We start from the raw sequence: 16135 nt of genomic DNA, 5'->3' as shown, positions 1-16135 counted from the left end.
ACTGATGATCCTATCAGATTCCCTTTGAAGTGCCTGTCTACGAGCCTTTGGGCAGGCCTAGTAAATTTCACTGCTGTTTCGGCAATCAGATCCTACCCTGGAGGCTGTCACAGTAGCAGATGAAAAGAATGCAAACTCAGGCAACAACAGGACTTCAGCTGATAAAAAAACCAAACCAAACCATGCTGTAATTGATCCTGAACAATCTAACTGGGCCTTATTGAAGATGTACAATTCGGCTTCATTAAATTAAATGTCTACAGTGCCTATAACAAGTATTCACCCCCTTTGAGTTTTACTGTCATACAACATTGAATCCCAGTGCACTTAATTTGGCTTTTTTGAAATTGATCAACCGAAAAAAACTCTTTAATGTCAAAGTGAAAACAGATGTCTGCAAATTAGTAACAAATTTAAAACACAGCAGAATTGACCACATTTGTATTCCCCCCCTTTAATATGACATGCCTGGTGCTGCCAGTGGGTTTTAGAAGTCACTTGTTTAGTTCAATGGAGATTTCATTTTGATTGGTAATCTGGAAGGTTCAACTAGTGGTGAGTCAGTATGGTGGCCTGACCGACACAATGAAGACAAAGGAACACTCTGAGAAACTCCATGCAAAGGGGATTGAAAAGCACAAGTCAGGGGAGGGAGATGAAATGATATCCAAGTCACAAAACATCTGTTGGTGTCCAATGAAATCTGCAAAGAGTAGGGGCAGAGCTGTAGACCTGCTAGAGCAAGTTGTCTACAAAATGGAGTGATCGTGTGAGAAGAAGATGAGCAAGAAAGACCTTCAAGAGACCTAGAGGAGGACTCTGAAGGAGTTACAAGCTACAGTGAGAGACTGCTGCCCATGTGCTTCACCAGTTGTAGCTTAATGGGAGAGTGGCAAAAAGAGAGCCACTGTTTAAAAAAACACCCATGAAACTCTTGGCAGAAGGCACTTAGGAGACTCTGAAGTCAGCTAGAAGTTCATTCTATGGTCTGATGAGACCAAATTGGAGCTGTTGGGCCACCAGACTGAACAACATGTTAGGCACTGCACACCCTCCCTTCTATGAAGCATGGTGGTGGCAGCATCATGTTGTGGGGATGCTTGTCTGCAGCAGGCCCTGAAGGCTTGTGAGGGCAAAATGAATGCCACAAAGTATTTAAGAATCCTGGAAGAAAACCTGACGTTGCCTGCAAGAAACCTGAACCTTTTGTTTTCTGGAAGAACAACGACAAAAGAGATAAGGCCAAAGTCAGGGATCTGCGGTCAAGAGAGGCCTCACTAAGAATGATAACATAAAATAAATTTGTCCACTAGTCTGTGCTATAAATTTGTTTTCTGTATGATTTCAGTCATTTTGATCATTTTTATAGTCACAATCGCTGAATTGGCGCATTTCCTGCTCAAATACTGGAGAGAAATGCGAGGTGAGGCAGCGACAAGCCTCACCTCACCTCAGACTGCGCTCTCCCTCACACACTGGACTGATGCCTGTCGCTGTCTCTCTGTATGTCGCCAATATAATGTTTGCAGACACATTTATTATACAACCTGACTGTCCACAGTCTGGCTAATATCTTTAATGAATGTATGTGACATATTTAGTTTTGCTGATCGGACATAAAACCGCAGTGAAAAGGCACAAGGTGAGGCAGACAGTACCGTGCCGCACCAAAGGGGGTGCATGTGAGCCCAACAGGTGCTTGTTTCTGCTGTTCTTCTACGCAGAGGCTCTGGGCACAATAAGTTAGCGATATCAGAAAGTCAAGTGACCTGCAGTCTGTTGATTTTTATTTTTTGACTGCCAAAATGGAAGATTAAGATTTTTAAAACTAAAGGAACATAAGGAGGACTTTTACAAGAAAGTGACAGAGATTTTCGTGGAGAAGGGTAGGCACATGGACTTCATTTACAAATAAAGTAAGACCATAAACAGTTTTCAATTTTATAAAAAATGGAATCAGACTAAAAAAAAATGCAATATTTAAAAACTAAATTTTGACCTTAAATAAAATATTCTTTTGCTTTTCTTGTTATCCTTTTGTTGAGCAGTCTGTATTAAAATTGATTAAAGCATCAGAATTAAAAGCTTTTAAAAACAACTAAATATTTCAATTAAGGTCAAAATTAAAATCTGGTTTTTTTTTGTACACCACTCTATGCCTTCGTTTGTATTGAATGAGTTTGAATCGGCAAATTTAGAATACGTGGAGGGTGCTGAGCAAATGCGCTCTCTCCGCTCTCGCTCGCCGCTATAAATGTCACGTTCTTTCTTAACCAGATGTGTACCTTAACTATGTGTGTGTAAAGAATGCTGATGAGATATGAAACATAACCAGTAGTCAATGTGCAGGCTGCCTGTTGAATAGTGAATAAGCTACTCTCTTGGGTTCATATATTTGTAAATCTGACTCTGAAGGAGTCACCAGCCATGAACCTCACACCACGTCAAAGTCCAGCTCTCAATCCAATGGACTTCACAATGGCTGTTCACTCACGATCTCCACCTAACGTGACAGAGCTTGAGCAGTGTGGTAAAGAAGGTTGGGGGAAGGCTGTTCGCTACTGTGCAGAGACCTGTGCCATCGAATGAGTACTGACCTGATTAGGTGAATTCTTACAAGGTCCATTATTTTTGGTTTTATATTTGTAATTAATTTGTAGGGATCTATTTTCGCCTTGGCATTTTTCTGTTGATTGGTGCCAAGTTAAATCCACTGGGGTTCAATGTCATATAATAATAAAATACAAATACTTGAAAGGGGTGAATACTTATTTTGTAACTCATCTTACCCCACTCTCTACACAAGTGGGAGTAATACCTGATGTCACACATGCATGTCTGAGGACCACCGTCCTGGCTCATCCCTGGTAAGCAATTCCACCCCAGTGCGAGAGGGGGCGCTGTAACTGACAGTATCGTCTCTTTCTGTTTCCACAGCACAGAGAAGACACCCAGTGAGGGCAACTGACCCCGCCCCTTCCTGTCATGGGACTACATATGTGAGGCGTCTCATTTGGACAAAAGCTCAGATGGAAACAGAGCTCCACTCCACGCCTGACAGTGAGATTTGCAAAGGCATAGCAGCCCAGTATTTTGTTTCTTTGTGCCATCGAGTGCCATTTTTGTTACTTTTCTTTGTGGTGCCCCCCACATTTATTTTGCGTCCCATGTCATGCCTCACACAGCCAAACTGAATCGTTTTGCATTTTCATCTGCTCGACAAAAGGTTTTGCGCATTTTTTTAATACAGCCAGAAAACTTTTCTTATTGAAAAAATGCATATGGTTGGTTGTCGATAAATAGTTTGAAATCCATTCTGCATTTGCAAAAAGTTCAAATGAAGACAAAAAAGTTGCTCTGCCGGTGACTAATGATGTAATCTCCAGTATCGATTGATTATTGATGTGTGATAATTATGCTGTTTGCACACCAGCCTCCTGCCGTGCATGAAGTTGCAGTCTTCAGAAACATTACTTAATTGAAGCATTGCTTATTATTTCAAAGTATCCACAGCTTACAATTGCAGATAAATCACACTGATCTTGTCCTGTTGGTAGAGGAAAGGTGTGAGGCAGAGAGCGAGGCACAGAAAGGGGGCTCTCTGGTTCGAACTTGATTATACTTCTGTACGTTTGGACAGAGCTGAAAGAAAATGTTCAAAAACATGGTGGGCACCATCAGCTTGAACCCATTACAGGTCAAATAATCGTCAAGTAATGACAACGCCAGCTGCTTAGACAACTGACAATGTCGTCAAGTTTATGTGTCCACTCAGAGGCAGGGCTGGGAGGGCAGCAACCCCCCCCCCACACACACAAACACACACAAGTCGAGCCATGGCAGGGGTTAAAGACGAATGGGGTCTTAGTTACAACACACGTAAATGTTTAATAAACAGCAATAAATATACAGTAGGCAGTAGAACAGCATTGTGCATCTACATAGATGATTCTGGCTAAAACAGCTTAAAAACCAACTGAGTCTACACAACAGAATGTGAGCAGAAAGAAAGAAAGAAAGAAAGAAAGAAAGAAAGAAAGAAAGAAAGAAAGAAAGAAAGAAAGAAAGAAAGAAAGAAAGAAAAATGCACTATATACTAGATAGATAGATAGATAGATAGATAGATAGATAGATAGATAGATAGATAGATAGATAGATAGATAGATAGATATGAAAGGCACTATATGATAGATAGATAGATAGATAGATAGATAGATAGATAGATAGATAGATAGATAGATAGATAGATAGATAGATAGATAGATAGATAGATAGATAGATAGATAGATAGATAGATATGAAAGGCACTATTAGATAGATAGATAGATAGATAGATAGATAGATAGATAGATAGATAGATAGATAGATAGATAGATAGATAGATATGAAAGGCACTATATGATAGATAGATAGATAGATAGATAGATAGATAGATAGATAGATAGATAGATAGATAGATAGATAGATATGAAAGGCACTATACGATAGATAGATATGAAAGGCACTATATAATAGATAGATATGAAAGGCACTATATAATAGATAGATATGAAAGGCACTATATAATAGATAGATAGATAGATAGATAGATAGATAGATAGATAGATAGATAGATAGATAGATAGATAGATAGATAGATAGATAGATAGATAGATAGATAGATAGATAGATAGCATTACAAGACTTTTATTTTGGCATATTTAAGCAAGCTCTGCTCTCCAACCAAAAACATCTCCCGTCTTTTAACCAATCAGATGGGTACATTGGTTAACGAACCAATCAGAGTAAATGTCATGTGATGTGCATGCATTAATTCAACACTGTTATGTAAATTCAGTTGACCATAAATACAGACCTTCTTTAGTTCTTCATCTGCTTAGTGGAATGCTGTAACCAGATGCTCCCTATAAATAAAAGACACCATGGACAAGCTTCCTCCTCCCTGGTTCTCAACTCAAAGAGGTCCTAGCATGAGTACCAGATTTATTTCTGTAATAAATTTCCAATTTAATTTCTATCACATTAGCTTAGGTGATTGTGTTCCTCAACTGCCTTTTGTGTTTCCCTCTGTGTTACATTTTCAGTTTTTTTGCCAATTTGTTTTTTTGTGTCTGCACAAACACGACTGAAAATCGCGGCCCAAGAGCGTACCGCCTGATGGAGCCAATGCTGTATGAAGGGTTAACAGCTGCAGTGAGTTCCGCAGCAATCTCAGCCCCTTTATTTCTTTTTTTCCATTCTGTCATGGTATGTAAAACATGAGACGTCAAATCGACAAACTTCTCGCCTGATTCTGACATCCACAGCCCCCTTGCTGCAGTACAGGGTCAACTCTGTATGAGAGGTTCATAGCGGCGGTGTGTGCAGCCACAGTCTCTGTCCTTTTTTTTTCTTTTTTTCCATTCCATCTTAGTACATAAAACACAAGGCATCAGACAAGTGAGTTTCTCTTTTATTTGTGAGGTTCAAAAGACGTGTGCATTTTATGCACTGTACTGCCGGCTGAATGTTCATTGGTTCTCAACTCTCATGTGCACACAGAGCCCACCTGTTGACTAAAGATAAAATCAAACTCGTTAGAATGTATCAGAATGAGTCGCGGATTAGTTGGTCTGAGTTGGCGATCGGCTTCACGGAATTGCTCCATTGACTACCTCCGACTGGCTAAAATTCTGTAAAGAAGGCAATGACTGAAGACCATTAGAGAAGTCGTCTGATGGGCTTTAGATGAATTAATAATAATAATAATAATTTATATAGCGCTTTTCTCAGTACTCAAAGCGCTATCCACACAGGGAGGAACCAGGAAGCGAACCCACAATCTTCCACAGTCTCCTTACTGCAAAGCAGCAGCACTACCACTGCGCCAGAATCCACCTGTATCCAGCAGGGGGCGCTAGCTCCCTTGTTGGAATGACTTCTTTTTTAATTGCGGCATGTTACATAACCTGAAACTATATAGATATAATATAAAAAGGCAATACCCCTCCCTTAGTGATGCGGCAGTAATAAATCACATAGGAGAAATAACTTAGCTTTCTTTAATGATGGCATACGCGGTATAACAGATGAAGGAAGCCCTTGACAAGAACCCAGTTCGGGAGTGGGGGCCTGATGTATAGAGTCTGCCATTTTCGCCGCTGCGTTGGAAGGATTTTCCGGATCGGATGACGTTATCTCCCATCCGTCCGTCATCTTCAAAGGTGATGTTCCAAGGCTTTATACTCTTTCTTCATGTGCACGCCATTCAAAACAAGGCAAAGAGGATATACAGTTTCATGCTGTATAGTATACAATGTCCATTTCGCAGTTGTCCCTGTCTTGTCTTCTAATGCTTGCCTAGCAGTTCTAAATGTTAAGCCCCTGTGCTAAATCTGGCTTTGTGTGAGCTTGTCTTGTGAGTAGAAAGAAAAGTAGATTTATAAAATATTTGTACAGAGCACGGTGACGTATTAAACATATAGACTTATTACACCACCACCGCCCTTGTTGAGTTCCTTTCGGACTCTTGCGTGACTACCAAAGTCATCTGGCGATGTGGGACCTGTTATCAGCAGAGCTGACTGACAAATCTGTATTCAGGACCCTGTATGACAGCAGCACATGGTCTATCAGCAGTAATGACAGCTACGACTACATTTACTTATTTGGTTGATGCCCTTATCCAACATTTATGATGGATACATAATGGATACATTTCTTTTTTGGTTTTCTACTTTGAGCACAGGTGGGTCAAGTGACTCTCTTATGGTCACATGGTGTTAGTAGTGGGATTTGAACCCACAACCGCAAGGTTTGAAGTCCAAAGCCTTAACCAGCACACCACACTCCTTCATGTTTGGGTAGCCCTGTTCACTGCTCACCCCATCTAGGAAAAGTTCAATAACAGGTAGTCAAATGTTCTCCACTCAGATAATCTTAGCTATTCTGTTCAATCAAGTGGTCAATAACTTCAACTTAATCTAATGACATGGAACCCTAACCCTAAACCTAACCCTAACCCTAAGCCTAACCCTAACTATACGAATGATGGCCAGACAGTAGATCTAGGTCGGCTTCCCTAACTCTGCTCTGCACATAGCTCATGCCCCTTTAACACAGGATCCAGAATATGATGAGGACTTGGAACGTTTTAATAATCATCTTTCTGAGTTCCCGTCTAAATTTCCGAAGGTGTTGGTGAATTCTTTTACTAATTTGAAAAGAACGGAAGAAAATTTGGGCCATTTCACCCGGGCTTCAGCTCCTTGAAATTCTTGACTGATGAAAATCGTTGGAGTGATTTAATTTAGGTTTTTCTTTTCCCTTCCTTAGCTTTTTAAATGGATATTTAATCTGTCCCTACCCTTCCCCCAATCCTTATCTCAACTCTGGTGGTGGGGGCCCTAATCTAATTTTGAGATGACCCTGATCCTTCCCCCAGCCCTTATTTTAACCCCTTTGTTTCCTGGGCCCTAATCTTAAAGTATTTTTAGATGCTCCTATCCCTTCCCTAACCCTTAACTTAACCCCATTGCTTTTAGGCCCTAATGTTAATATCATTTCTAGATGCTTTTATTCCTCCCGCAACCCTTATCTTAATTTTATTGGTTTCACGCCTCATCTTAAAATTTTCTAGCACTATTCTTTAAAGAAATTTTTTATGGGGCCCTTCAGGTTGAGAGCCTATTTAGGAACCCCAATATTAACCTTAAAAATGTAAACCCTCTTTTTTCTTTTACAAAACATAATACCTTATTATAAAAAAAAATAATAATTGTAATTATCCATCCATCCATCCATTTTCCAACCCGCTGAATCCGAACACAGGGTCACGGGGATCTGCTGGAGCCAATCCCAGCCAACACAGGGCAAAAGGCGGGGAACCAATTCTGGGCAGGGTGCCAACCCACCACAGGCACACACTAGGGCCAATTTAGAATCACCAATCCACCTAACCTGCATGTCTTTGAACTGTGGGAGGAAACCCACGCAGACACGGGTAGAACATGCAAACTCCACGCAGGGAGGACCCGGGAAGCGAACCCAGGTCCTCAGGTCTCCCAACTGCAAGGCAGCAGCGCTACCCACTGCGCCACCGTGCTGCCATATAATATATCTCTCTATTATAAAAAAAAAATCCTGTAGAGAAACAGTATGGCTATGATACATGATCTTCACTTTAAGATCACGGAAGGCACTTAAAAGACCCGCGAGACTAGAGAGATTGTCCACCTAGCATCTCGTGGGGACCTTAATAATGAGACTTTGTGCCAAGAGATTGACCCAGGACTCTCTCGTGATGACGTAGAATATGAGATTCTTGCAAGACACGCCCTACTTACAAATAAATAAGAGCACGGGCAGCAACACACATGTAAAGGCTTTGAGCACACACAGATCCAGGGCTCTCAGCGCATATAAAGCGACAATATGTTATAGATGAAACGTCGACGACTAAGCGAAGATGAAAGAGTAGCACGGAGAAAAGAGACTCAAAAGCGTTGGAGAGAAAAAAAATGCAAAAAAGAAAAACAATAATCGAGGTGCAAATTCAGAAAATAAGGAAAGTAATTATCAGCCCGGAACAAGTGGAATTGAAACAAAAGCACGTCCAATCCGGACATTGGCGCTATACACATGCAGAGCAGGTTAGAAATTATGAAAGCAGTGGAATTCAAAAGGCTAAAAAAAAAATAGTTGGTGCGATACACGTGTGGAGAAAGTTAAAGAATATGAAAGTAGGAAAATTAGAAAGTATAAAAAAAACAAAGTAAACATCGCATTAGCACAAAGAAAGAGAAATTATTACTCGGAGAAATAACAAAAAGGCGAATAGTGATCGAATATATGGACACAGGTGATATGTCAGAAGTATGTAAATATTGTAAGGCTTTGAAGTTTAAGTCAAGAGAATTTCAAAAACGGGGTTCACCTCACATGCATTTATTGGTTACTTGCAAAAAACATTTATTAACTGCTGATGATGTACAGTAGATCGTTTTGTCTGTGCTGAAATTCCAAACAGAGAAACCAATCCTGAATTATGGTACAAAGTCATTAAACACATGTCTCACTGACCTCATTTAAAAGATTCAGCACATTGGGACTCCAAAGATTCCAAATATTGTTTTTACAGAAGTTTTGAAATTAAAGTGAAACTAATGAAATAGTAACAATTCAAAGAAAAAAAAAAATCTTAAAAGTGTGTATCAGGAAAACAGCGAGCAAAGCAAACAAGGGGCAAAGCCCCCTAGTCTTTAAAAAAAATAATCACAAATGAAAGCATGAAGTGTAAAAACCAAGCGGTGCAGTACATGCCGATACTGACAACATTTTTTTAAGGAGGGCAACCATTGTTTGGATAATTGAATATCACCTAATGGACATTCTACAGTATTAATTTATTTCTTCATAAGACATTTTCTTATTTAACAGTACACATTTACTATTAGGGTGGCGTGGTGGTAGCGCTGCTGCCTTACAATAAGGAGACCTGGGTTCATTTCCCGGGTCCTCCCTGCGTGTAGTTTGCATGTTCTCCCCGTGCCTGTGTGGGTTTCCTCCCACAGTCCAAAGACATGCAGGTTAGGTGCATTGGTGATTCTAAATTGTCCCTAGTGTGTGCTTGGTGTGTGGGTGTGTGTGCCCTGCCCGGGATTTCTTTCTGACTTGCGCCCGGTGATAGCTGGGATTGGCTCCAGCAGACACCCGTGACCCTGTAGTTAGGATATAGCGGGTTGGACGATCACTGATTAACTGACATTTACTATTATTTATAAGTTCTTAGCTTCAGTAACTGAAAAAAGTGCACTAGTAAAACAAAATAGCGATCTCTAAGTTTCAAAAAGAATTGAACCTGGCAGTCCTCTGTCTGTAATTCATTGTGCACTTGAATCTGTACATCAGACACTGCCAGGAGGTCATGGATGGCTGTGTCATACAATACACCAATAAAACAGAATAAGGGAAACACAAAGACTCCACATTAGCCATTGTATTTTCTGCCTGGGATTATGTCATGTAGTTAAAGCAATTTATTAAATGCAGAAGCACACAATTATCGAGTCAATCGGCCACATTAGACAAAAAATATCTTTGTTGACTACTTTTATGATGTAATCCTCAGTTATACTCTATAATTTAAGCCAAGCCTGGGATAAAGGCAGATTTTGATCCTCATTTTTAGATATCTCTATCTATTCAAAACATGCTACATATAGTAGTTAAGTTTAAAAATATTGTGAAATCACCTCTCTTAAAATATGATATCATCATAAACACAGCACAATGACGCTAAATGTTAAGAAATTCCTTTGTTCCACTGGGATTGAATCCTTTCTCTTTCCCTGACACTTTTTTCACAAAACGATGAGCCCAGATGGTCTCATTCCCATCATTACTGTGGATAGATAGATAGATAGATAGATAGATAGATAGATAGATAGATAGATAGATAGATAGATAGATAGATAGATAGATAGATAGATAGATAGATAGATAGATAGATAGATAGATAGATAGATAGGTAAGACACTATATAATAGATAGACAGATAGATATGAAAGGCACTATTTAATAGATAGATAAGTAAGGCATATTATGATAGATAGATAGATAAATAGATGTGAAAGGCACTATATAATAGATAGATAGATAGATAGTTGTTCCATGCCTCTATTGTTGAGGCAGCTGACCGGAGCTGTGGCCATAAGGTGGTCGGTGCCTGTCGTGGCGGCAATCCCCGAACCCGTTGGTGGACACCGGCGGTGAAGGATGCCGTCAAGCTGAAGAAGGAGTCCTACCGGTCCCTTTTGTCCTGTGGGACCCTGGAGGCAGCTGATAGGTACCGGCAGGCCAAGCGGAATGCGGCTTTGCTGGTTGCTGAGGCAAAAACTCGGGTGTGGAAGGAGTTCGGGGAGGCCATGGAGAACGACTTTCGGACGGCTTCAAGGAGATTCTGGTTCACCGTCCGGCGTCTCAGGAAGGGGAAGCAGTGCAGTGTCAACACTGTATATGTTGGGGATGGTGCGCTGCTGACCTCGACTCGGGACGTTGTGGGTCAGTGGGGGGAGTACTTCGAAGACCTACTCAATCCCATTAACATGCCTTCCAATGAGGAAGCAGAGCCTGGGGACTCAAAGGTGGGCTCCCCCATCTCTGGGACTGAGGTCACCGAGGTGGTCAAAAAACTCCTTGGTGGCAGGGCCCCGGGGGTGGATGAGATACGCCCGGAGTTCCTCAAGGCTCTAGATGTTGTAGGGCTGTCTTGGTTGACACGCCTCTGCAACATCGCATGGACATCAGGGACAGTGCCTCTGGATTGGCAGACCGGGGTGGTGGTCCCCCTCTTTAAGAAGGGGGATTGGAGGGTGTGTTCCAACTACAGAGGGATCACACTCCTCAGCCTCCCTGGAAAAGTCTATTCAGGGGTCCTGGAGAGGAGGGTCCGTCGGATAGTCGAGCCTCGGATTCAGGAGGAACAGTGTGGTTTTCGTCCTGGTCGCGGAACAGTGGACCAGCTCTATACCCTTAGCAGGGTCCTGGAGGGTGCATGGGAGTTTGCCCAACCAGTCTACATGTGTTTTGTGGACTTGGAAAAGGCATTCGACCGTGTCCCTCGGGGAATCCTGTGGGGGGTACTCCGGGAGTATGGGGTACCGGACCCCCTGATAAGGGCTGTTCGGTCCCTGTACAACTGGTGTCAGAGCTTGGTCCGCATTGCCGGCAGTAAGTCGAACCCGTTTCCAGTGAGAGTTGGACTCCGCCAGGGCTGCCCTTTGTCACCGATTCTGTTCATAACTTTTATGGACAGAATTTCTAGGCACAGCCAGGGCGTTGAGGGGGTCCGGTTTGGTGGGCTCAGGATTGGGTCACTGCTTTTTGCAGATGATGTTGTCCTGTTTGCTTCATCAGGCCGTGATCTTCAGCTCTCTCTGGATCGGTTCGCAGCCGAGTGTGAAGCGGCTGGGATGAGAATCAGCACCTCCAAATCCGAGACCATGGTCCTCAGCCGGAAAAGGGTTGAGTGCCCTCTCATGGTTGGTAGCAAGATCCTGCCCCAAGTGGAGGAGTTCAAGTATCTCGGGGTCTTGTTCACGAGTGAGGGAAGAATGGAGCGTGAGATCGACAGGCGGATCGGTGCGGCATCCGCAGTGATGCGGGCTCTGCATCGGTCTGTCGTGGTGAAAAAGGAGCTGAGCCGCAAGGCGAAGCTCTCAATTTACCAGTCGATCTATGTTCCTACCCTCACCTATGGTCATGAGCTATGGGTAGTGACCGAAAGAACGAGATCACGAATACAAGCGGCTGAAATGAGTTTCCTCCGCAGGGTGTTTGGGCTCTCCCTTAAAGATAGGGTGAGAAGCTCAGTCATCCGGGAGGGGCTCAGAGTAGAGCCGCTGCTCCTCCGCATCGAGAGGAGTCAGATGAGGTGGCTTGGGCATCTGATCAGGATGCCTCCTGGACGCCTCCCTGGTGAGGTGTTCCGGGCACGTCCAACCGGGAGGAGGCCCCGGGGAAGACCCAGGACACGTTGGAGGGACTATGTCTCCCGGCTGGTCTGGGAACATCTCGAGATTCTCCCGGAAGAGCTAGAAGAAGTGGCCGGGGAGAGGGAAGTCTGGGCATCTCTGCTCAAGCTGCTGCCCCCGCGACCCGACCTCGGATAAGCGGGAGACAATGGATGGATGGATGGACGTTATTTGTGCCACATGCTGGCCCTACCCTCGTTCCATGACAATGTTAAATTACGTGACATTTTCCAATTTCCATCACACTCAGGTTTGATAATCCTTTGCTCTGGGATATTGGAAATTCATGTTCTTAGTTGACATTAATGGAATCCCATCTACTTTAACATCTGAGTTGTGGACGCCCTTCTACACGCCACTACTGTCACCTGACTGTCCGAGTCCTTCCTGTTAGCTTGAACAGGTCTGCTCTTTCTCCTCAGACCGTTTGCTGGATGTTTTACTGTATGTTTATCACACCTCTCACACTTGTGTGCATTTGCAGCTTAAAGACTCCGATAATGGTAAGTTCCCACCAGAACACAAGAGGGCGCTGTTAAATGACACCTTATCTATTCCTTTCTCCACAGACTGGAAGATTCATGGCTTTAACATCCTTGACGTCACTTAAACAGAAAACAACACATTTCTGTTGCTAATGATTTGAATGCTAGTTGGCTTTTTAACATTTGTTAACCCTTAAACTGCCACATACCTGGGGGGGGGTGGTTAATGCACCCCTGGACGCCAAATACTTTTTTGCGTCACTTTTTAAGGAAACATCACAATTCACCAAGAAAAAGTGAAATTTTAATTGAACCCACATTTTTTTCATGCAAAGAGCATCACAATTACTGCACCACTAATCATTTTACACACTGCCAGTGAACTGTAAAAACTATAAAAAAAATACTGCAACAATCTATTATTATATGTACAAGGTGCAACTGACGCCATCGATGAAATTCAGTAAATCACCGAGCTAACTGCGCTTGAACTGGCTGCACGCGAGCACACAGAGGCCAACGCTGAGGCTAGCTGGCTAGTCTAGTGCAGCGGCTCAGTCCCTGGGACAGTGAGGCTGATTCGCTAGGGGGCGCGAGTGGTCATGAGCTGGCTGCTCAACGAATGTACGGCACGGACTGATCAACTCCGGCGTGCTGGCAAATTGCACTGGGAAGCGACTATAGCCAGTTGCAGCGTTCAATGAATGTACGTCACCGAATATACTCGTCTGCGTCGTGCTGGCAAATTGCACAGCGCGGCAGTTTAAGGGTTATCTTGGTACTTTCCTGTAAAACACTCCAACTCATTTAACCAAATTTGGAGTTGCTCTGAAAATGTTTGCTAAATAAAACTTATAGTGAGGACTAAACATTTACTGTACAGATCATCACAACGCAACATTTAATATATTTAGTCACTTAATTTGTGAGACACAAATACAGGCGTCGTCATATTCGTTTGAGTCACAGTGCCTCGATTGCGTATATCAAGAGATCATCTTCTGGACTCAGGGAACTAAATGCTACTTACGAGGAGAATAATAAAATAAAATAAAGACAGCATTTAGCTTATTTAAGCAATTTCGTCTGGGCCTTATATGGGCATCACAGGCAGTAATGTGTACAGTATATGCGTGTGCGTTGGGGACAGCTTATGGTAATTTGACACTGGACTCACAGGATGGCGCCGTTTACTAACACCTTGTCTCTTTCTACTTCTGCAGACCGGATGCTTGACGGCTTCACCACCCTTGATGCCACTTCCAGTGCCCGTCCACCTGGCCCCGCCCCTTCCTGCCAGAAGTCCTTATATTCTGAGCTGTCTGTTTTGGAGACCTGCGTCCACAATTACATTTCTTTTCTCTTTTAACATGTTTATACCCCGTGTTTTCTTTATATTATATGGGGTTTGCCTATGGGCGCCCCAAATAGTGATGACTGTCTGTGTTTTTCCTTACACGTCATTTTCTGTAAACTCTAGAGTCAGGCTTTGTGTCGTAATCCCAGGATGCTTCTGAGACGTCACAGTCACAGTCCGTTCTAATATCTGGTCAAGCAACACTGGAACCCGCGTGTTGAGTTGGGAGGGAGAGGATTGGATGTCTGGAGGAGCAGGACCTTTGCATTAACAAACAGTCGGTGCAGATCGATGGAGACGGACAGCCTGTAGGACACGACTATTGGACTCGTAATCAGCAGCATTCTCGCCTCCTTCCTGATAAAGAAACTGGAAGAAGGCTGAACAAGAAATGTAAAGATGAGACGATAACACGAGCAGGTGAAAACGTGAGAAAGCAGCACTCCTCCTGGACCTGCCTCTTAAAGACTGCATGTACTTGGATGGTTTTCCTTCCTTCCTATACTCGATCATTTAATATAAAAACTAGTTTTGCCGTCTTTAAGGAATAAGTAGTAGTAGAAAATCAACTCCCTCCATTGCGGGTCTGCTGCTATGCACTGAAGTCGTTAATTAGTATTGACAGAACAGTAGCTGGCCTTTCAGATCAGAAGCACAAATCCCTCTTGACAATGCCGATGTGCTTGGGGTGTGGAATTTCGTGATGCAGGTTAAAGGTCAGCGTGTAATCAATAGCCTCTAAATAAGCAAGCCGAAACAAGGCTCGCTGTGTTTGTGTTGCACTTGTTAACGGTTCATTAGTTAAAAATAAGGGAGCAGCACAAGTCCGATAACCCGAATTACCAGATAGTTGGTCGTTTAATGAAGCTCTGACACATTTTTTTTTTTTTTGCATTGAAATATTTACTCAGAGAAACAGTGGGGAGGGCGTCAAATAGTAAATGGAGTAAATGGAGAGACCCCCACGAGTGACTCCTGTTAAAAGGATTCCAACCAGCCAGGGCTTGCCGCCACATTCTTCGGTCGGCTTCTGGGAGGTCTAAGCCAAGATTTACATTCGGGATCAGGATGGGGCTGAGGTTAGCCGAAAATCTCTGACATACATCTACTGTCCGTGCTGGACGGCAAACTGGATTTTAAGGACTAATATTAGGATGGGAAATGAATATTAGTCTTAAAGAAGATGAGGGTTATGTGGAAACCTGCAAGAGTTTTAAAGGATTTTGCAGATTTTAGGAATTCTTGCAAATTTCTTGACAAATAAAAAAGTGAAATATCACCCGCCCCTTCTGTTCTGACACTTGAAGTTTGGCTCAGGCGCACTCCATTCTGTTGGTCCTCGCTCAGATGTTTCTACACCTTGTTTGGAGTCCACCTGTGGTCAGTTCAATTGGCTGGACATGACTGGGAAAGGGGCACACACCTGTCTGTAGAAGGACCCACAGCTTAGCACAAACCAATCTTTGATGTCAAAGGGATAGCTGGCAGAGCTTAGAGACAGGGAGGGAAGTGTCGAGACCCAGGACTGGGGCGGGCTACACAATCACGTCTGCAGTGTCCGTGGACGCCAAGAGCACACTGGCCTCCAGAATTCTATAAGGGAAGAAGTGGGGACCACCAAGTGGTGGGCAAACTGAGCAATCAGGGGTGAAGAGGAGTTGGCAAGAGAGGTCAAAATTCTTGTTTGCTTATGATTCTCAAATCTAGGGCTTTATTTTAATTATGTATTTTCACTATGTCATCACTGCGGTGGGTTGGCACCCTGCCCAGGATTGGTTCCT

The sequence above is a fragment of the Erpetoichthys calabaricus genome, chromosome 7 (assembly GCF_900747795.2).
Source record: "Erpetoichthys calabaricus chromosome 7, fErpCal1.3, whole genome shotgun sequence".
Taxonomy (NCBI): Eukaryota; Metazoa; Chordata; class Cladistia; order Polypteriformes; family Polypteridae; genus Erpetoichthys; species Erpetoichthys calabaricus.
This window is presented reverse-complemented; position numbering follows the sequence as displayed.